This window comes from Leopardus geoffroyi, chromosome D4 (assembly GCF_018350155.1).
Source record: "Leopardus geoffroyi isolate Oge1 chromosome D4, O.geoffroyi_Oge1_pat1.0, whole genome shotgun sequence".
In the NCBI taxonomy this organism is placed as follows: domain Eukaryota; kingdom Metazoa; phylum Chordata; class Mammalia; order Carnivora; family Felidae; genus Leopardus; species Leopardus geoffroyi.
In genome coordinates, this window is record NC_059342.1 from 8,493,717 (window position 1) to 8,515,191 (window position 21,475).

General features: G+C 44.8%; 1 protein-coding gene and 1 long non-coding RNA gene across 2 annotated transcripts in view; one reads left to right on the forward strand and one right to left on the reverse strand.

Annotated features, from left to right (window-relative positions):
* The window catches only part of LOC123593587 (histone-arginine methyltransferase CARM1-like), a 246,751-nt gene that overhangs the window by 175,781 nt on the left and 49,495 nt on the right, over positions 1–21,475 (forward strand). The gene's annotated exons all lie outside the window — the stretch shown is intronic.
* Positions 19,137–20,610, reverse strand: LOC123593850. The gene is made up of 2 exons (XR_006710562.1): positions 20,136–20,610; positions 19,137–19,613 (listed from the first exon to the last, which is right to left on the reverse strand). It is a non-coding gene; the product is annotated as an uncharacterized LOC123593850 (long non-coding RNA).

Below are 21,475 nucleotides of genomic sequence, written 5' to 3' on the forward strand. Positions count from 1 at the left end.
AACCCTACCCAGGAAATAAGAACCCTTCTTACAGCTGGATTGGTGATCGAGGCAAGGCCACATGGGAGAAAGTATCTTTGCCTCTTTGTCTCAGCACTCAGTTCCTTATAACGTAGGCTCTAAACACCTTTGTCGGCATTAGAACTGATGATTCTGGAATCACCCAGGGTGGGGTTGTATCCTTGATCCACAGCCTAATGGCCGTGTGACCTCGGCAGGTATTAGTTTCTTCTTGCTGCTGTAACGAATTAACACAAGCTTAATGGCTTAAAACAACACATATGCATTGCCTTGCAGTTCTGAGCATCAGAAATACAAAGTGGATCTTGTGGGGCTAAAATCAAGGTGTCACGGAACCGTGTTCTTTCTGGAGGCTCTAGCAGAGAATCCATCCTTTGCCTTTTCCAGCCTTTGGAGGCTGCCCACATTCCTTGCCTACAGGCTGCATCATTCTGACTTTGTTGTTGTTGTTTGTTTGTTTGGGGAGTTTTTATTTTGTTTTAAACGTTTATTTATTTTGAGAGAGGGAGAGTACACATGCATGCATGTGAGCAGGGGACGGACAGGGACAGACGGAGAGACAGAATCCCAAGCAGGCTCCATGCTGTCAGCACACAGCCCGAGGCAGGGCTCGATCTAACGAATTGTGAGATGGTGACCTGAGCGGAAATCAAGAGTCCGATGCTTATCTGGCTGAGCCCCCCAGGCTCTCTCTGAACTTTGCTCTTCACTATCATCTTCTTCTCTCCCTCTTACCTCCCTCATGAAAAGATCTCTGTGTTTCTATGGGGCCCACTAAGACAATCCAGTATGCTCTCCCCATCTTAAGATCCTTAATTTCATCACATCTGCGAGGTCCCTTGGCCATGGAAGGTAACACACTCAAAAATTTTTGGGGAGCAGGATATATACTTTTGTGTGTGGGGGGTGTTATTCTGCCTACTATAATAAGTTAGTTTACCTTTCTCTACCTCATTTTCTTCACCTATAAAATTTTAAATAATAATAGTCCCTTGTGAAGATACAAAAATCACATGAGCAAATCGATATAGAAATTAGCGCAATGCCTGACATTTCTTGCTATTGTTATCCTTGTCACTATTCCTTGTGGCTATTAACGTTGCTGTTATGGGGCCTCATTTCACCCCTGTCTCTGTACAAGTCAACCCAACAAAGATCATGGAAGGGTGATCCCCAGGCAACAATGGGAGGCATGGGGCAGAGCACGTTTTCTGAGAGTGTGCGTTTAAATTGCATTTTGCAATTTCCTTTAGCACCCCTTTTTAAAACCCAAACAGTTGCAAGAGGCAGAGCCTCTGTACTTATGCCCTGCCCTTCTCAGCAATTCTGCAGACTGGCCAGAGCCGTGTGTTAAGCCGCTCTGTAACATCCGGGTCTCGGGAGAAATTCAGAGCTGTTTCTAAATCCTTTCCCGGGTAGAAACTGTGCTGGCTGACCCAAATCTCCTAAATTGTCAGATGGCCTCGGGTTTGGTGACTGTTGAGAGGAAACAAACCACTTGGGCATCAGGGAATAAACAACACAGTGGCTCTCAGATGAAGGTAAATCAGCATGTCCTGCAAGACTTCTGTAACACAGATTGCTGGGCCCCACCCCCACAGGTTCCCATTCGGTAGGTAGAGGGATGTGGACCAAGAACTCACATTTCTTATAAGTTCTGCTGTTGCTGATGCTTGGTCAGGGGACCACACTTTGAGAATTACTGGGATTGTATGACATCAGAGACGAAACAGCCCCCAGAAAGGGTTTCCCACAGTGTCTGAGTTGGGCAAGTAAGGGAGCTGGATGGGAACAGTGGGAGGAGCCTTCCTGCCCCAAGCTCCCTACAGTGACAGGAACACCCCCTTCTTTTTGCGATGGATAGATTTTATCGCATCCAATTTAGTAAATAGCCAGAAAGGCTGGAAGCCAGAATGTATTGTGCACATCACTGAGACATGGTTAAAAGCAACAGAATTGACTTGTCATTTTTTTTTTTTTTTTGACTTTTGGAAAGTTTGCTTTTATTTTTAACCTCAATTTCCTCTCTTTCCCAGTTGTATTGAGAAATGATTAACAGATGTCACTAAGTTTCAGGTATACAGCACGATAGTTTGACTTAGGTATTTTGTGAAATGATTACCACAATAGGTTTAGTTAACATCTGTCATCTCATACAGATAAAATACAAGGAAGAGAAGAAATTTTTCCTTGCCATGGAAACTCTTAGGATCTACTTTCTTAACAACTTTCTCAGACATCATACAACGGTGTTAGCTACAGTTAGTACGTTATATATTGTATCTGCAATACTTACTTCAAAAGTAAAAGATTGTACCCTTGAACCATTTACCTCCATTCCCCACCCCCACCTCTGGTAACCACAAATCTGATCTGTTTTTCTATGAGTTTGGTGGAATTTGGGGGTTTTGTTGTATCATGTTTGTTTTTTTTAAGACTACATATAAGTAAGATCATACATACAGTATTTGTTTTTCTCTAACTTATTTCACTTAGCATAATCTCTTCGAGGAACATTCATCTTGTCGTAAATGGTAGGGGTTCCCTCATTCTTTAAGGTTGAATAATAATCCATTGCATACATATACCACAACTCCTTTATCCATTCATCCATTGATGGACACTTAGATGGTTTCCATGCCTTGGCTATTAGAAATAATGCTGCTATGAACATGGGGATACAGATATTTTTTCATGTTAGCGTTTTCTTTCCCTTTATACCCCCTCTCTTTTTGTTGTTGTTGTTTGAGGTATAATTGAGGTCTGGAGGCAAAAAAAAAAAAAAAAAAAAAAAACCACTTTGAAATTGATGCCCAGTTTCCTCAATTTACAGATTTACAGAGGAGGGGCTGGAGAAGGTAAGAGGCTCGCCCAAATCCGTAGCTGTCTGTCCTCTGTGGTGGAAAGGTGTCCTCATTTCAACACGGCACTGTCAGTCATCTCGATCTTTAAACCATAATTCAATAAATCAAACAACTCTTTGGCTCACTTTGCAGCATCTGAAATATTCTTTCCTCAAGCCTCAGTCTTAATTCATGGCCACTCAGCTCATTGTTCCTCCCTTTACCCCCTAGCAGCCCCGAGTGTGCACGGCTGTCTGTTGTTGGCCAGTTTGAGGGAAGCAGCAGAAAAAACGCCTGTGGACCTAGAGCATTTTCCTGCAAGGCACCCACACATTTTAGGGGGAGTTGCACACGTTTTCTTGGCAGGCAGAGCAGGGAAGGTAAGACAGACTGTAATTTAAATTTGGCCAAATAAGTAAGGCATCCCTTTGAGCTCTCCCGGGGAATGAAACTGAAAAGCATCAGATGGTTGATTACTTATCATCACTAAAAAGGTTTTGATGTCTTACAGCTCCCTTCAGCCCTAACAGCGAACCCGTTTCACACTCACACCCTCCCCGTGGCAACGCCTCCCCCCTCCCCCCTCCCAACCCCGCCCTAACTGTACTTTTCCCAGCCAGCTCCCGGTAGCTGGAGAATTTCACCCTGTGCCAGGTGCCACAAGAGAAACACACACACACACACACACACACACACACACACACACACACACGATCAATGTTGGCTGTGTGACGCTCTTGGAAGCCAGACCAGCATCTGAAGAGCAAAATATGCAGTCAAATCAACAGGTTGGTTTTCCCCACACAATGCTAAGTAATCACCGTGACTCCTTACGTTCCACAGAATTGATGCATCCTCGTTCGCTCCGGGCTGATGGTTTGGCCGTCATGCAGCCTCAGATTGGTGTCCAGCCTTGCTCTTTTCATGCGCCGTAGCTTAGGAAATGATAACTGGTTTTGCCACCTGGGTAACTTTTTAATGATCTAAAAGACCACAAGGAGCCAGCATCTCTTTTGTGCAGTTCCTCATTCAGCAACCTAATAGCTATCTGAAAAGAGCTTTCTTGAAAGGAAGAAAAGTCTGTTCCTCTTGGGCAGAGGCAACGGTACCTCACGATTCTCTGATTAAACTATCACACTGAGCGTATTACGGGACATCCGACTTGCTTGAGACGGACTTACCGCTGAGGTTTCTTGGTATTTGCACTGATGCTTTTCCGCCAGCCAGCCATGAAATGACAGATGAGTGTCCCTAAACTTGCGTGTGAATGGTAAGTCAAGTGCCCAAGAAGCTGCTGGGGCCCAGCCGCCCCCTGGAGCCACCCTGGAGGGGGAAACATGTTTTTCTTTAGGGTTACCTTCTGTGCCCATGAGCTTGAATCAGGAGTGAAACCGAGGTCGGCACCACAGCGGGGGGCGATACTGGAAAGAAAGTGCGCTCCACGGTCTGCCCTCTGGCTCCAGTGGACAAGTAGCCTTTGCTGGCAGGTCCCAAACTTAGAACTGGAAGCAGGAAAATAGTTTTCTCTCCTCCCTAACCTCTTTTCAGGATATAACATTGGAAATCTCAAAACCTCTGTAAGGTTGTCTTTAAAAAAGCAACTAACTGCTTAGGTTTGGAGTGACCAGCGCTCCAGGCAGGAACCTGGTCATTACTGCGTGTAATGTGTCTGCAGCATCCTGTTTGTGTCTCATGATTGGCATACTTTTTCAGCTATCCTGTGATATATGCAGATTGATTTGTTTTGAAAACTATGGATGTGCTACTGTGCTAACATACCATGTATGTTATAAATGACTCCAAAGTTAAAATGACGAGATACCCACTAAACATGTACCAATGGCCAAAATTTAGAAGACTGACGATAAAGGAGCCGAGTGGCTCAGTCGGATGCATGTCCCAACTCTCCGTTTCAGCTCAGGTCATGATCTCAGTTTGTGAGTTCGAGCCCCGCCTTGGGCCCTACGCTGACAGCGCAGAGCCTGCTTGGGATTCTCTCTCTCCCTGACTCTCTGCCCCTCCCTCACTCTCCGTGTCTATCAAAACACATAAATAAACTTAAAAATTTACAAGACTGGGGCGCCTGGGTGGCTCAGTCGGTTAAGCATCCGACTTGAGCTCAGGTCATGATCTTGCGATCCGTGAGTTCGAGCACCGTGCAGGGCTCTGTGCTGACAGCTCAGAGCCTGGAGCCTGCTTCAGATTCTGTCTGTCTGTCTCTGTGCCCTTTCCCCACTCACACGCTGCCTCTCTCTCTCTCTCTCTCTCTCTCTCTCTCTCTCTCTCTCTGAAAAATAAACATTTAAAATTTTTTTTAATTTTTAAAGACTGACAATAAACCAGTGGGACCCACATTCACCTTGTGTGAGAATGTAACATGGGACAGGGACTTTCACAAACCATCAGGTGAATTCTCTTTAGGTTAAACATGCACTGTCCCTAGCATCCAGCTGTTTTATCCCTTGGCATTTACCTAGGAGAAATGAAAATATATGTTTGCACAAAGATTTGTACACAAATGTCCATCAGTAGATGAAAAGACAAACCAATTGGTGGTATATTCAAACAAGGGAATACTATTAAGCAACGTAAACGAATAAGCTACTTTTCCGTATAACAGTATGGACAGATCTCAAAAATATTATGCCAAGAAGCCAGACACAAGAAAGCATATTCACCTATTTATGTGAAAGTCTAGAAAAGGTAAAGCTAATCAGTGACAGCAGATCAGTGGTAAGTGGGCGAAGCAGGGTCAGGATTGACTGTAAGGAAGCGGGAAGGCAATTTGGCGGTGATGGGTACTTTCCGTATCTTGATGGCGGTGGTATTTACATGGGTATACATATTTATTAAAACACGTTAAACTGCACACTTAAGATGAGTGCATTATATATGAATTATTCAACAAATATTCAGTAAGCATCCTGTTTAAGACCAAAGGTAAACTTCTGTTCACTTTAGTACTAGAAATCTTAGCCCATGCAATCATATGTATAAGAACCAGAAATAAAATTATTGAAAAGGAGGAAAGATAAAAATCCGCATGGCTTTTTTTTTTGTTTTTTTTTTTAATTTTTTTTTCAACGTTTATTTATTTTTGGGACAGAGAGAGACAGAGCATGAACGGGGGAGGGGCAGAGAGAGAGGGAGACACAGAATCGGAAACAGGCTCCAGGCTCTGAGCCGTCAGCCCAGAGCCTGACGCGGGGCTTGAACTCCCGGACCGCGAGATCGTGACCTGGCTGAAGTCGGACGCTTAACCAATTGCGCCACCCAGGCGCCCCTCCGCATGACTTTTAAATGCATAATATTTCGCTATTGGCACACAAGAACCTATAGAGTTAATATGATTTAAAATATTGATATCGAGGCACCTGGGTAGTTCTGTCAGTTAAGTATCTGATTTTTGATTGTGGCTTAGATCATGATCTCATGGTTCCTGCTATGAAGCTCCTCCTGGCACAGAGCCTGCTTGGGATTCTCTCTGTCACCCTCTCTCTGCCCCTGCCCCGTGTGTGCACTCTCTCCCTGTCTCAAAATAAACTTGGAAAAAACTATGTAATATTTGCTAATAATGTGATTTAAAGGTCTGGTTCTTTGTTAAACTTATCTTGATGCTTTTTGTGAAGGCTATGGGGTAGAAAACATACAAAAATGTGTAAATTCAAATGGAAGGAAGGCAAAATGAATTGAGCAAAGTAAATCACAATGATTCATTTTCAGCCCATCTACCATTATGCAATGTATTTAAATTCAATTAATACATTTCTCTTTTCTCTGATGTCAATCAGAGACAGCAGAGAGCCTGATGCGGGGCTCAAACTCACAAACTGTGAGATCATGACTGAGCGAAGCTGGACTCTTAACTAACTGAGCCACCCAGGTCCCCCCCCCCCCAGTCTTTAAAATTTTCCAGCCACGAGACTTTTTATCATTTTCAGAAACAAAATTTTGTAACAATGAAATATTCCCAAACAACCATTTTCAAAATGTTCTTTCCATAGCACAAGTTTCTTTTCAAAAATAGCTCCTCCTCCATTTATTACTCAAAGTCATCTTTATTTCAGAAGGGCGACTTATGTTTTATTTTTTCAAAAATGTCTGCTAGTAAAATAATTCTGACCACTACTTGTCATCACGGAAAATTTCAGCAAATGACAACTCTTGTCTTTAACAAGAAAACTCCATGCCTCGTCTATAAGTAGAATGACTCTTCTCTGTACTTTGCTATGAAATAACCGGGGTAGGCTTATTGCTGGAAAGATTTTCAGGGATAGCCCCATGTTCTCACAAAGTACTATAAACAGTCTGCTATCTCATAAAGGCCTTTTTCTAAATATATATGAAATCCCATAGCCCCATGTGGACTTCTTCCTACAAAGATTTGTCTCTAAGAACTTGCTGATGTGTGATGCCTGTTAGTGGATATTAATATTCGCTGTTCTTATTATTATCAGTGTTTACATCAGTCATCCTGGTACTACCTACGGTTTAAGACCATGTTCTGTTTTGTTTTGTTTTGTTTTGTTATTTGATTATATGGTTTTGATTTTTGAGAAATGCTCCAGAAAGAAAAACAATCATAAACACACACACACACACACACACACACACACACACACACACACACAGGCTCTGGAAAATGGGGAGAGGTTAGGTTTGCTAGAACCAACCTGGCATGGTATCCATAAGAACTGTAGAAATGGGCGTCCAACAAAATTGATATTTGGGCTGCTGTAGCACTTAATTAATATAAGTCTGTCTATATACACCTACATATAGATATAGAGAGAGATATAGATCAGTCAGGCTAGTGACGAGTTTTGAACGAGGCTCTGCTAAACTAACAGAAGACTAACTTGTCAGGGTAACAGCAACAGAAGGTTTATTTTTTTGCTCATGTACATGTTCATGGTTTTGGCTTTTTTTATTGACTGAAGCAAGTGACATGACCAAGGCTAATGTGAATGGGGCAAAAACGTATGATTTTACCAAGGAGAAGGGAAGAAAATTTTCATAGACAATGTGAAAACAGCTTGGTTTCTTCATCTTCAAAAATCAGTCTGATTTTGGAAGACCTATTGCTTGGGTCACAGAAGGATAACTCACATTGGCTTAAGAGAAAAGAGAATTTATTTATTGGCTCATATAATCAGGCAGTCCAGAGGGCTTCTGAGTAATACCATCCGGCCTCCAGAGAAGAGCTAGTGATCCAGATCAGTTTCATCCTCTCTCTCTCTCCCTCTCTCTGTCTCCTCCACCCACTCCTTCCCCACTAGAGCTCTGCTTCCTTCTATGTGGGATTCATTCTCCTACTATAGACAGTCCGTCTTCGTGTGGACGGGAAAGACCACTGGCACACAGGAGGCCCCTGAATAATACCCTTTCAGACCCATGACGCAGGAAACAAGTAATCTTCTCCAGGTCTACACTGAAAAAACATCTTAGTGAAGTATTTTGATCAGTCTAGCCACCTGTTCTTCTGACCCTCATTCCCAGAGGGATGGAGTTCTGTGATCGCCTGGACCCGGTTCATATGCCAACTTCTGTGGCTGGGGCAGAGGAGGAGGCTGGCTGCACCTGGCAACTTTACAGCATCACACCATCAGAAGAGGGGAGTAAGAATTTCCCAGACAGACCTGGTCCTGGGCAGGTGAAATCAACCGAGGGCCCGCACACATACCCGCCTTGCCCTCTCTAAAGAAGATAAAGCTTGTGCAAGTCTTTTGTAAACTGTGAAGCATTGTCCAGATGCTAATTGCTATTATTATTCCTTTTGAGTTGAGTTTAAAAAAAGAAAGCCCCATTATTTACTGGGGTAAATTAATGCCCGTGGCTGGCCAGCATCGTTCCGCCCACTTACTTAGGTGAAGGTAGAGTTGCCGTAAACAGGCAGAGGGTTCCCAGCCGATTGAGTACATCGGTGACAACCCGTTTCGTGTTAAACCCAGAAGTGACGCTTGTTACTTCGGAATGAGGGCGTACCTGCAAGACAACTGTTCGGTGACAATGTTGAAGATGCAGTGTGCATTTTCTGAGTGCTCCTGGTCCCTGGCGTGGTGCTCGGGAATATTCTGGAAGAACAAGACACAACCCCTCTCTTGGAGTCACATTTCACCCCAGCCACATCCCGATAGCTCCGAATATGCAGATTGTGTCGAGGAAGGATCAGGACAAATTGGCTGAATTTTTCACTTTTCCTCCTGATGCCTTGACAGCCTGTTTCTCATGCTTACTGGGATGATGCTTAATTTAATTCATGTGCCCCAGGCAGCACGCTCTGTGTTGCAGCTGGTGCACAGTTTGTTTGAAAGGGCTTTCTCGGCACGGCCAAAGGCAGGAAGCACACTGCCGTGATACCTTGATGAATGGGTCCCTTGGGAAAGAGGCGCCTTTATAATGAAGTCACAAAAGAAATCTTCATAAATCCTTGGAAGCCCAGCAGCGCGTATGTGTGAGTGCAACCAGCATACTTCCTCAACAACCCTGTTGAAGGTAAAGAAGGCCAATACTAAGCAGAATTAAAAAAAAAAAATCTGCTGTGTCCCCCGCCCCAGGCACCATTCCTATAGTCGTCTCCACACACACACACACACACACACACACACACACACACACACACACTGCATCCATTTCTGTTGTGAACACTGTTCCTGCCTCCAGGACCCAGGGCCCTCTGCTTTTCCAATCAAAACAGGGAAGAAGAAATAATTGTCACTGTCCCATGTTGACAGATCCCTCAGGTTACTCTCGGGCTAATGAATTTCACCCTCTAGAGCAGCGTTGCATGTTGGGCCTTGAACTGTAACTTGGGTAGATGACAGCTTCTGAGGAGAGGAGTGTGGGTGTCTGAAATCACACTTAACCTGATGGAGTCTCTGTAGGGGACTCACTAGGGGGCCCATCGCTTTGTGAGCCTCCTACTTTCCAGATCCTTCCTTGGCTGGGGTCTTTATCCCAGCTGGCATCCAGAAAGGCCCGGTCTCCATCTTGACTCCATTCCAGGAAGCAGAGCCACTTTGGAGGTAGTGAGGATTCGCAGACTAATGTCCTTCTTTCCTTTCCCTTGACGCCCGCCCCCCCCCCCCCCCCCCCCCGTGTAGAAGTTGGCTAGGGCTGCTGTAACCAAGTAGCACAGACTAGGTGGTTTACACAGCAGGAATTTATTTTTTCACAGTGCTGGAAGCTAGGCGTCCAAGATTAAGGTGGCCACAGGGTTGGCTTCTTCTAAGGTCTCTCTCCTTGGCTTGTAGATGGCTTTCTTTTCCTTCTGTCTTAACATGGTCTTTTTTCTGGGTGTGCCTTCGTCCTCTTCTTTAAGGACATACTGGACTTGTCATATTGGACTAAGCTCACTCTGGTGACTTCATTGTACTTTACCTCTTTAAAGACTACATCTCCAAATATAGCACATTCTGAGGTACTGGGGATAAGGACTACAACATATGAATGTGGGGCAGACACAATTAGCCCATAACAAGTCATCTTCCTCCCCTTATTCTGACTCCTGGCCTGGCCTCTTCTCCTCTCTTAACTGCTGAATCCAGGGTAGGTTCAGCCGACCCAAGTCCCCAGTGGCCAGATGTGTGGAGCCGGAGAGAAGAACTAAATGGTTTCCCCAAAAAAGCCAAGAGTCAAAACCAAGAAGCCCTCGAAAAGGGGTAAGAAGATCGGCAGGCTTGAGGTGGTCATCAGAAGCTGGGGTTTAGATCTGAGGACTCAGGCAGCCAGCGAGGACACAAAGGAGGAATGGTAAATCAAAATGGCGGCAAGACGGCACTCTGGGTCAACACCAGAGTTAACACAGCCTAGCCCAAGGCTGCTTTCTCCAAGTCTCTGGCACAGGGATCTGACATGGATTAGGCATTCACCCACCCTTACGTGATTTATTCAAAATCCAGGCTTTCACTTCCTTGCTTTGCCGTTTCTAGTTCATGATTCTGTGACATTATACACATTGCTCTCTCTGCTCGAAATCCCCTTCTGCCCCGGTGTTGACCTGGCAGCTCCCCCATGACCTTCTAGATTTTCCTAACCTGCCACCTCTGATGTAAAGCCTCCCCAACTCAGTACATCTTTAGCTCTTCGGAGATCCAACTAGGTTATCAAGTCTCACGAGAATAGAGACATACCTGTGCACTTTTTGAGTCCCCACAGATGTAAGATATCAGCAAATGCCTATCCAGTAAATGTTTTGAATTAGGCCGGTCAAAATCTGTCTTTGAACTCACTTGGTTTATATGTCCCTTCATGCGTCTCTCATTCTTCCTTATATGTAGGGAAGCATATGTTTAGCTCAGTGCCTTAAGTAGTGTAGGCACAAATGGTTAAAAATGTAGACTTTGCTGCCAGACTGCTTGGGTTGAGCCCTGACCCCAGTGGTTTGTTTTGTTTTGTTTTGTTTGGTGACTGTACTAGTTTGCTAAACCAGCCATAACCAAGTACCCTAAACTGGGTGAACTTGAACACAGTTCATCGCCTCCTAGTTCTGGAGGCTTAGAAGCTGGAGATCGAGGTGTGGCCGGGTTCATCCCTTCCAGGAACTGTGGCGGAGATTCTATGGCGACCTCTCTGCAAGTGTCTGCTGCTTTGCCGGTATCCCTTGGCTTCTGCGACATCGCCCCGACCTCTACCTTCATCTTCACATGGGCGTGCGCGTGCGCGTGCGTGCGCGTGCGTGCCCAAGCTTCCTCCTCTTGGGGAGAAAAGAAGGCCTGTCGCCCCGGATTCGGGGCCCACTCTACTCCAGTATGACTCCAACCTCTGTCGAACTCAACACTCTGATGAAGTGGCGACATCTGCAATGACTCCATTTCCAAACAAGGTCACATTTTGAGGTACCAGAGATTGCCACTTCGACATAGCGATGGGGTGGGGGAAGCACATTCAACCTGTAACAGCGACTCTTGGCAGATTACCTAGTTTCAGTCTCTGCGTTAGTCAAATGGAATCATCGCATAGCCCACCTTCTAGGGACGCGTGATTAAATGAATTAACGTACGTAAAGCCCTTCAGACAGAGCAAGCCACCAGGAAGCCCTGCCTCAGCGTTAGCTAGGATTCTGGGCCGCGTGTACGGTTACCTCCTTCACGAACCAGCTGTGGAGGCAGACGCGCTTGGTCATTTTTATACATTGACGATGGTATCGCATCATAAACTGTGCGACATACAGCAGAGCCCTGTATGCCTGGTAGACAGTCTCTGAGCTGAACTGACCAAACCGAATGGAAGGCAGGGACAATGCGGGGTGATCGCAGGGCTGGAATTCAACGTCCACGTACATTTGTCAGATAGTCCCTTTGGTAGATTACACGTTACCGTGCCATTCACGTAGTGGGGTCCCAAAAGATTGGCCTGGGAAGACTTTGAAAACCCCTCTTCTTTCTTGGTTTCTTCTTGAGGTTTCCTGCTTGCTTCGAGAGGCTTAGGGAATTTGGTTTTACACGTACAAATGCTGTTCTGTCTCCAGGTGGAGAGAGCTCACGCTGCCTGAGCCGCTTACCTTTGGTTATTGGCGTAATTGAATGCCGCAGTTCTGGGGTTCTCTACTCAGTTGTGATATTATCACTGCGAGGCAGGAGAAAGAAGGGAAGAACAATGTGATATTTCTTCCTCAGAGGCCTGGGTGGGCCATCTGGCAATCTTTAAATCTAGGTGCCAGATTGAATAACATGCTTTGGGTGACTTTTTAAATGTATTATTCAGGGGAGATGTTGTTTTAACCTCTGTGCTGCACACCGCTTCCTAGCTGATGGAAATCTTTTCTCTCCTTTGCTTGAAAATTATGTGGAACACAGCCCAGCAGAGACTAATAAATCAGCATGAGAATTCCTCAGCTGGTCTGAAGAGCAGCTAATGATGGCAACGGTGGCTCAATTTTTCTGCACAAAGCAAGGACAGGGAAACAAGGTACAGTTGTTGTGCAGCAGATATACGAGGCACAGTCTGGATCCTGACCGATGGATCTTCCTCTTCTTCCAGCCAAAGTGGGGGTCATCTCCACGCGGGCATGAAAGATGCTTGCATGGGGGACAGTGAGTCCCGCATGTAGCCTTGATTGGGTTGCACCCTGGTTTCTTGAAATCGACAAGTCACGTCACTTTTCTGGGTCTCTGTTTCCTCTTAGGTACCATGAGGTTGTTGAACCGTGACTGATCTTTGAGGTTCCCTTATGTGCTTTTCCTTTCTGCCTTGTGGTCTATAAACCAACAGAGCCCTGGTCTTCTGTGTCCGGGCTCAATGGTCGCAATCGCTATAGTTTCTGACAACCCACGCTTTAACTGCTCTCTTGGAGTTCAGTGTCAATAGCGTGTGATAATTGCGTGATACTGTGATGATGTATCATCTTGTTTCTGGCACAGAACTCCTCGGAAGCCCTGGAATTTCTAGGTGTTGAGAGCTATAAAGTTGTCTTTTGTGATGCTAATGAGGTGCTTTTAGGACCGCACCTAAGGAGAGGGGCTGGTTGCCAGGGGAGCCAACCCAGTGGTTAGAAGAGGAGAGATTTCACTCTCACCCCTGACCTTGGGGGAGGGGACAGGGATTGGAGATTGAGTTTGCTTGCCAATGACTGATGACGCAATCAGCCACGCCTGAGTAATGAAGCCCCTGTAAAAACCCAAAAGAACAGGGTTCCGAGAGCTTTCAGATTGGTGAGCACGTGGAGACTGGAGAGAGTAGTTTGCCTAGAGAGCCCGGAAGTTCCGTACCCTTTCCTCAGACCTTGCCCCGTGCATCTCTCCCAACTGGCTCTTCCTGCCTTACCTCCTTTTATAATAAACCAGCGACCTACTAAGTAAAATGGGTGCGTGTGGGTGCCGTGAGCTGCTAGCAAAGCAAACGAACTAGAGGAGGGGGTCGTGGGAACCTCCTACCTGTAGCCTGTGGGTCAGAAGTACGGGTCACAGCCTGGGCTTGCCACTGGCGTGTGGAGGGAGTGGGGCAGTTGTGTAGGTTTCAACCCTTAGCCTGTGGAATCTGGTGCTGTCTCCAAGCGGTGGCAGAATTATCACCCTGTTGGCACCTGAGAATTGCTGGGTGCTGTGTGGGAAGCCCCTCCACACACACTCATCAGAATTGGGTCCTAGAACCCAAAAGTCATCTGCGTCTAAATTGCATCGTCTCAAACTGAACTCGAGCCTGGAATGAAATCCTGAGCCTGTTTGGTAAGTGAATCCTATGAAACAAGGGACACACGAGGTCAACTCTATTTCTTAATACTGAGAAGCTGTCTGAGTGGCTCTGCCTGTAAGTCGAGACTCTCCTTGGCCATCACGCATGAACGTAAAAGGAAAACTGTTTTCCTAACTCCTGATACTTCGCACACCTAACGTGTGGGGGTTTGTTCCCTATGCCAGCCGATTTCCCAACTCTCTGGACACCAACTGGGGTCAAGTAATTTCATTCAATTCTGACACCAATAACCTGGAGTCAGTGTCAGATTCCATGGGTTCAAGGACTCAGTCCCCCAAGGCTGCCCGCGTTTTGATAGTTTTCTAGGACAGGTCAAAAACTTAGGGAAACATCTACTTACATTTGTATCCGTTTGTCGTAAAGGATGTTATGAAGAGTGCAGATGGATGGCCAAATGAAGGGTCCCAAGCTTAGGAGCTCCCGTCCCTGTGAAGTAGGGATGCTTCTTCCCAGTACACGGATGCATTCACTAACACGGAAGCTCTCTGAACCCATCGGTGAGGGATTTTCATGGAGACGTCATCATGTGGGCATGATCATTGATTAACTCCGTCTCCAGCCCCTCTCCCCTTCCCCGGAGGATAGAGGATGAGACTGAAAGTCCCAAGCTTCCAATCAGTGCTCTGTCTTTCTGGTAAGCAGCCCCCATCCGGAAGCTATCCAGGAAGCCCCCCAGGACCCCTCTCATGAGAACAAAAATTTCTGCTCTCACCCGGGAAATTCCAAGGGATTTAGGAGCTCTGTGTCAGCAACTGCAGGTCAGGGACCAAATATGTATACTTCTTATTATGTCACACTGTCTTTGCAAAGGCTCAGCGTTAAACTGAGATTGAGAGGATGAAATACAAAAAGTGAAAACCATCCCCGGACCTCACCTTTAACTCAGGGCTTCTTAGCAGGCGGACTGAGGTCATCAATAAATGACAGAAACAGATGAAGGGTCTTCTGGAAGTATATCAGCAGGTCACTTGCTGAAGGAGCTTGCTGAAACACTTTGAGGGGTGACAAATTAAAGCATCCACTGGCTGGGGAAAGTTTAACTGAGGCAATGGATGGTTTGGGACTGTCTCAGAAGAAAGATGCTTTGTAAGCGTAGAGCGATCTGGGTCACCGCGCTCAAATGGTGACTGGATATTTATCTGAAGCAAGAAGGGACGGGCTGTGGAAGATGTTCCGAAATGGAACAATTCCTGTGACAAGGAAACAGAAGGAGGGACACACGGACCAAGGATCAGATTCTGAGAGTCTGTGATTTGGAAAAGGAAAAATAAATATTTTTTTTCAGCCCTGATTTCTTAGTAGAGGCCCCAATGTGTTTTTTTCTATAAATCCTTAATTACATTTCATTCCATAACGGAGTTTTGCATAAGGTAACAGTTTTCTTTAGATCATAAATATCCCTGGTGATTCATAATACTCCTGGCTTGACCTTTCAGAAATGTGTTTTGTTTTTTTGTCTTTTGTTTTTTCCTGAGCTGCTTTCTTAGACTGAATACTCTTTTTCTTAAGAAGGACCTAGAGGGGCGCCTGGGTGGCTCAGTGGGTTAAGCATCCGACATCAGCTCAAGTCGTGATCTCCCAGTTTAGGGGTTCAAGCCCCGCGTCGGGCTCTGTGCTGACAGGTCAGAGCCTGGAGCCCGCTTCAGATTTTGTGTGTGTGTCTCTCTCTCTCTGCCCCTGCCCCACTCACACTCTGTCTCTCTCTCCAAAATAAAAAACTAAAACATCAAAAAAAAAAAAAAATTGAAGAAGGACCTACAGAAAAGGAAATTCAGAATGCCTTTGCTGCATTTTTTTGTGACATATGCATTTTATCAGCCCTCACTACAGAGGAGCGATTGTACTTGCCTGCTGTCTCCTCCAGGCTCCGAGGAGTGAGCTGCACATCAGGCTGTTCGTATTTCCAAGTCACCGGTGGCTCTTAAAGCCAAGGATAGGCTAATTATCTGAATATCACGTTTGATGAGAAGCCATTTGCAAAGATGAAACATTTGAGGTCTGGTAAAACCTGAGACAGTTTTTATGGGCTCGTAACATTTGGTGGAAATTAAAATCCAAATGACCTTCATTCCTTCATATTTGTCAAAATATTGTTTGGTCTCAATTCTTTAGACAGATAGATTTGTTTTCAACGAAGCTCCCCACTTTTCTTTGGCCTGTAAGTAGTTTGTTTGTATTATTTTTATCCCATCAGCTACATCAAGCATGTAATCTGTTGGTCATGTATATAAATGGAAGGCCCTAACTTCAAATAGTCCTTTGGTGCAAATTTTAAAATCCCTTTTTCTATTAAAAACTTCAGTCCAGGGGTGCCTGGGTGGCCCAGTCATAACTGTCCGACTTCGGCTCTGGTCATGATCTTGTGGTTTGTGAGTTCAAGCCCCGCGTCGGTCTCTGTGCTGACAGATCAGAGCCTGGAGCCCGATTGGGATTCTGTCTCTCCCTCTCTCTCTCTGCCCCTCCCCCACTCATGCTCTGTCTCTCAATAATAAATAAACGTTAAAAAAATTAAAAACAAAAAACTTCAGTCCAGTCAAGAGGTTATTTCATGACCAGTTGCTACAAAAAACCAGAGTCCTCTTGATAGACTTAAATCAGTTTGAGTTTTGGTCTTCTTATCTATAGAGAGGAGATAATAAAGCCTCTCCCACAGAATTGTGGAATAGACATAATAAATAAAACGCAAAGGTGGGGGGTAAAGATCCCATATTATCGTCGATTTTACCAAAAGCAAAGCCACCAAAATATAACTATGTAAATATATAATCACATAATGTAACTGGACGTACATAGAATCACATAACTTTGTACTGTTGGTGTGTCTGCCCAGAGGAAAGAAACGAAAAGTTAGCTCGTGTTTATATACTAATATTTAGCGTTCCTCTAAGGCCCATAATTATGCTGGAGGCTCACAGACCTCTACATCCTGAAGACTGCTTATGGATGGAAACAATTCCTTAGCGGGGAAATGTACTCAAGCGTATAAGAGGAGGTGTAGATAGAGGAGGAGCATCTCCACTCTTCTTCATCAGCCCCCCTCTCCTGCACGCTCCCTCAGGGCCCACATGGAACCCAAGTTTAGGTAACAAAACAGTAAAAATTGATTCAAGTCCTTGAACCCCATGGTTCTGTTATGGCCGTCGTGGTTGAGAGGTCCCTTGGGCTGAACAAGACCTCCACTGTTTATCTGTTGGTTCCCCTGCGTGTAACAGAAAACCCAAGGGAACCTTGGCTTACACACCCAAGAGATTTTTTTTTCTTCCATGCAAAAGATGGGATGGGCCTTGGGGAGGGCACTGTTGTGATGAGCCTTGGGTATAGTTTGTAAGGGATGAATCACTGGGTTCTACTCCTGAAACCAACACTACCCTGTATGTTAACTAACCAAAATGCAAAAAAAAAAAAAAAAAAAAAAAAAAAAAAGTCTGATGAGGTAGCCTAAGGCAAGGTAGTAGCTCCAAAGGATTTGTAGAGACCTAGACCCCTTGCCTCTCTCTGCTACATATTCCTGGTAGAGCTTATCACCTGAAGGTCACGTCAACGCCAGGTCGGCTGCTGGAACTTCAGCCAACAAATCTGTGCGTAGGTAATAAGATGACAAGGGGAGGGCTCAAAAATGGCTTTCCTTTGGTTTCTTCCCCCCTTTTAGGGAGACCTGCTGGAGGTCCCTCTCAACACTTCATGTTTATACCTCCTAGACCGGAACTTAGTCAGTTAGCCATGCTTGGCTGCTGGAGAGGCTGGAAAGTAGGGTCTTTTAAGTTAGTACATTGTTGCCTCTGGTAACACAGGCATTTCACTAATTAGATAAAAAGCAAAAATGGAGATTTGATAGGCAGTGAGCAGTTGCCACACAAAGTGTAAGTTACTTGGGCCTTTCTGGGGAAAGAGTAGACAGTGAAACCCTACGGTCAAGGGGAGTTCTCCTGACAGCCTGATTAACTGTCTACATCCCTACTCCACTTCAGCTGGGAGCTGGTCACTAATAACTAGCCTGGCTCACGCAACACAGGAAAAGAGGGAATAATAGCTAGCATGTATTATGCACCTGCTCTTTGCCAAATGATGCATAATCACTTTATAGGCATTACTCATTAAGTCTCAGAGCAACCCATGAAGTCAGCACTAATGTTACCCCTAGTTCTACATGTAGGGAAACTGAGGCTCGAGATCAGTTAATGTGACCGAGTTTGCTAGAAAGCAGATAGGCAGAGACTTGACCCCAAGCCTGTGGTCTCTTAACTATTGCAGTATACTTCATCACCCGCAAAAGGAAGGAAAAAGGAGCAGGAAGAAAGTCAGGAAGAGGGGACAGAATAAATGCAATCCCAGAACTAATGTGAAAAATGGTACGTTCCAATAAGATCATTTTTTTTAAAACTCTGTATGACTTTCACACAGATATAAAATGAACATGTGTCACATATTTCCCTTAGCTTACGAATGGGTAAGCTAGTAAGATGTTAAGCCTGTTGAAAGGGGAATTCGGAGAACCACGTGTGTATAGGTGGATGAGGAATACTGAAAAAGGATTTAGAAATAGACACAAAACCAGTCTGCCCACAGGGCGATAATCAATCACATTCCACCAGACACAACTCCTTTCTGTTTTTGACGCTGAGAGAATTGCCTGCATTATCATCGGTTTGACTTACAGAGTTGTAAAATAGCTCTGAGACAGTGAAAGGCAAACGTAACCTATGAGGAAGGGTATGCCGGGCGGGCACTCCATAACCTTTGTGTCCGTGTTAAAGTCTCCTAATTTGAAAAACTTGTCCTGACGTACCTAAATCACCCTCTCCTGTTACCGGAGATGCCAGCATTTGGAGAGGACTAGAGACTATTGCCCAAATTTCTCTTACCCACGTACCCTCCACTTGCCCGCTGCCAGAGATTAGGAAAGGCAAAGAGTGATGTCTCCTGTTTGAACTGCCCCAGTGCGTGGGTAATAACTTTCCAAGCCAAGATGAAACATTGAATCCAAGGCTGCCATATCACCCTTGGTGAGGTAATTAACAACTACTTCCCTGATGCCTTTGATGTACAGACCCTCTGCTAGATGAGCAAAACAGACCTGTACCTGCTGTCAGATATTTATAGCCTACAAGGGAAAACACTTTCCAGTAGAGGGTAAGCAAGCTGGCTAACAGGATGTATGGTGGTGCACCACCCCCCCAACACATCCACAGATGACTCTGAATTGCTTCTGTAGACGTTACACGTTTCTTAGTGCTTACTTTATAATTTGGTCAAAGTATCCTTTCCAAGCCTAGACAGCTTGTCTGCCTCCTTGATGCTCTTCTTCCCCAGTTATTGAGCTTTCTGGAACATCATCAGAGGGAAACAACTAAGTGTCTGAAAGTCGCCAGTGTGCCTTTTTTTTTTTTTTTTTTTTTTTTAATTGGCGTCCAAACTCCAAGGTTGGCAACATTGCCTTCATAAAAGCTTTATGTGACTTCTGCGCCCTTCGGAGATTCTGCAGTTGTATGGGGGTGGATACGTTCTCGCTCAGCACAGAGATGTTCCTGGACTCCTCAGGCTCTGCCCTTATGTCATCTGAAAGAGAAACAAAGAGAAAAACAAGTTCCTGTCTTTGTCTCTCCCCCCCCCCCCCCAACCTTCCTTCTGTGTCTGTCCCCCTCCTTGGTCATTCTCTGTCTTCCTCACTTTGTGTGTTGGCCTCATTTGCCTGCCAACCAGTTCTTGTTTGCAAAGGTTTTTTGCACTCACATCCCTGGCTGGTTCCTCCCAGGGGCCCATTTACTCTTTCCTGGCGGCAGATTTCAGAGGGCCCTGTTTTCTGCACACTGATAATTGGGCACCAGTGGCCCAAGGTGGGGGGTCTTATGCTGTGCTCAGTGTATACCTTGATTATAGGCAGAAGGGAGGGAAAGGGACAAGGGAGAGAGACAGCGACCGTGGGTACTCCCTCCTAGACTCTTCTTAGAGACCAGCCAGGCCACAGTCCTGCTGTCTCTGGTAACAGTTACGAACTGAACTGGTTTAAACACATGGGTAAATAGAATTGCTCTCTTCCAGGTCTCTCCCCTGTGACATGTTCTTGGGTTGGACACTAACCTCCATAGGACTCTGTTTTCTGATAACATGATGGAATCAGAAGTGGTAGTTGGCAAGGAACTTTAGCTTAAGTATTCAAGAGAATACTTAAGTAAACTTGAAGTCGTTGAATTTTTAACAGGAAGGTTAATAGCGCTTTTTTAAATGTTTGAGCAGATGTTCAGAATTGCCCATTTTAAGGACGGGGTTCTGAAAGGAGAGAATAAGGGAAAGATTAATTAGGTATCCTGCTGTTTGCAGGACTGCTCATTGACTGTGTGTGTGTGTGTGTGTGTGTGTGTGTGTGTGTGTGTGTGTGTTTTAATTTAAATTAAAGTAATACCTGTTCACAAGGAATCAAGCTGTATAGGAAGGCCTTAAGAAAAAAAGGAAACTTCTCCCATCCACCCTACTAATGCCTGCTCATTTTTCACAATGTTAACTACTCTTGAGTGGTTCTGGGTTCATTCATTCATTCATTCATTATTTTAATGTTTATTTATTTTTGAGAGGAGTGTGAGTGGGGGAGGGACAGAGAGAGAGAGGGGGACACAGGATCCGAAGCAGGCTGTGTACTGGCAGCAGAGAGCCCGATGTGGGGCTCGATCTCACAAATCATGAGATCATGGCCTGAGCCAAAGTCGGACACTTAACCGACTGAGCCACCCAAGCACCCCATTTGTGCTTTAGTTGATTACCATAATAACCTTATGTCATAATCCTCATACTTCTCTCTCCTGAATCATCTGCTTTGAAGATAGTGTTGACTCTCCCTGTATAATTGAAGAGGAAATTTCCTCCTTCTGGTACAACTCCCAATTTTCTTCTTCTTCTTTTTTTTTTAATTTCTATATTGTCAAGATTTAGAATGCTCCACTAAGTCTTTAATGTTTGTTTGTAGGTTGCTTCTGAAAGTTTGCAGAAAAAAAATAAATGAAGTTATCAACACCCTCATATTCCTCCTTCCTCTTTTGTTAATTATATACTGTGAAGGTGTAATATATTTCTCATTGAAATATAACCAAATTCTTGCTAATTTTTACTATTTTTCTGCCTGAGTGCCCAAGGAATTGATTCTTTTTTCTTTAAATCCAAAGTCTTGAGCAGAATGTATTTCCATGGTACTATTACTGTATGAAATTTTCCTATGGCCAGTGTATATTTTTCCTGTTAAAAGAATTGGGTTTTATTTCAGGGAGATTTTCTTCTATTTTTCAGTGATTTTTTTGCATTCTATTTTCCTATACTTCTGAGACATAATTTCCTTTATTGCTGCTTTGTTTTCATCTGTCTTCCATGTCTATTAGCTTCTTTCTGATGGCAAAATCAGTTTGTCTTACTTAATCTGCATTCGGGTTGAT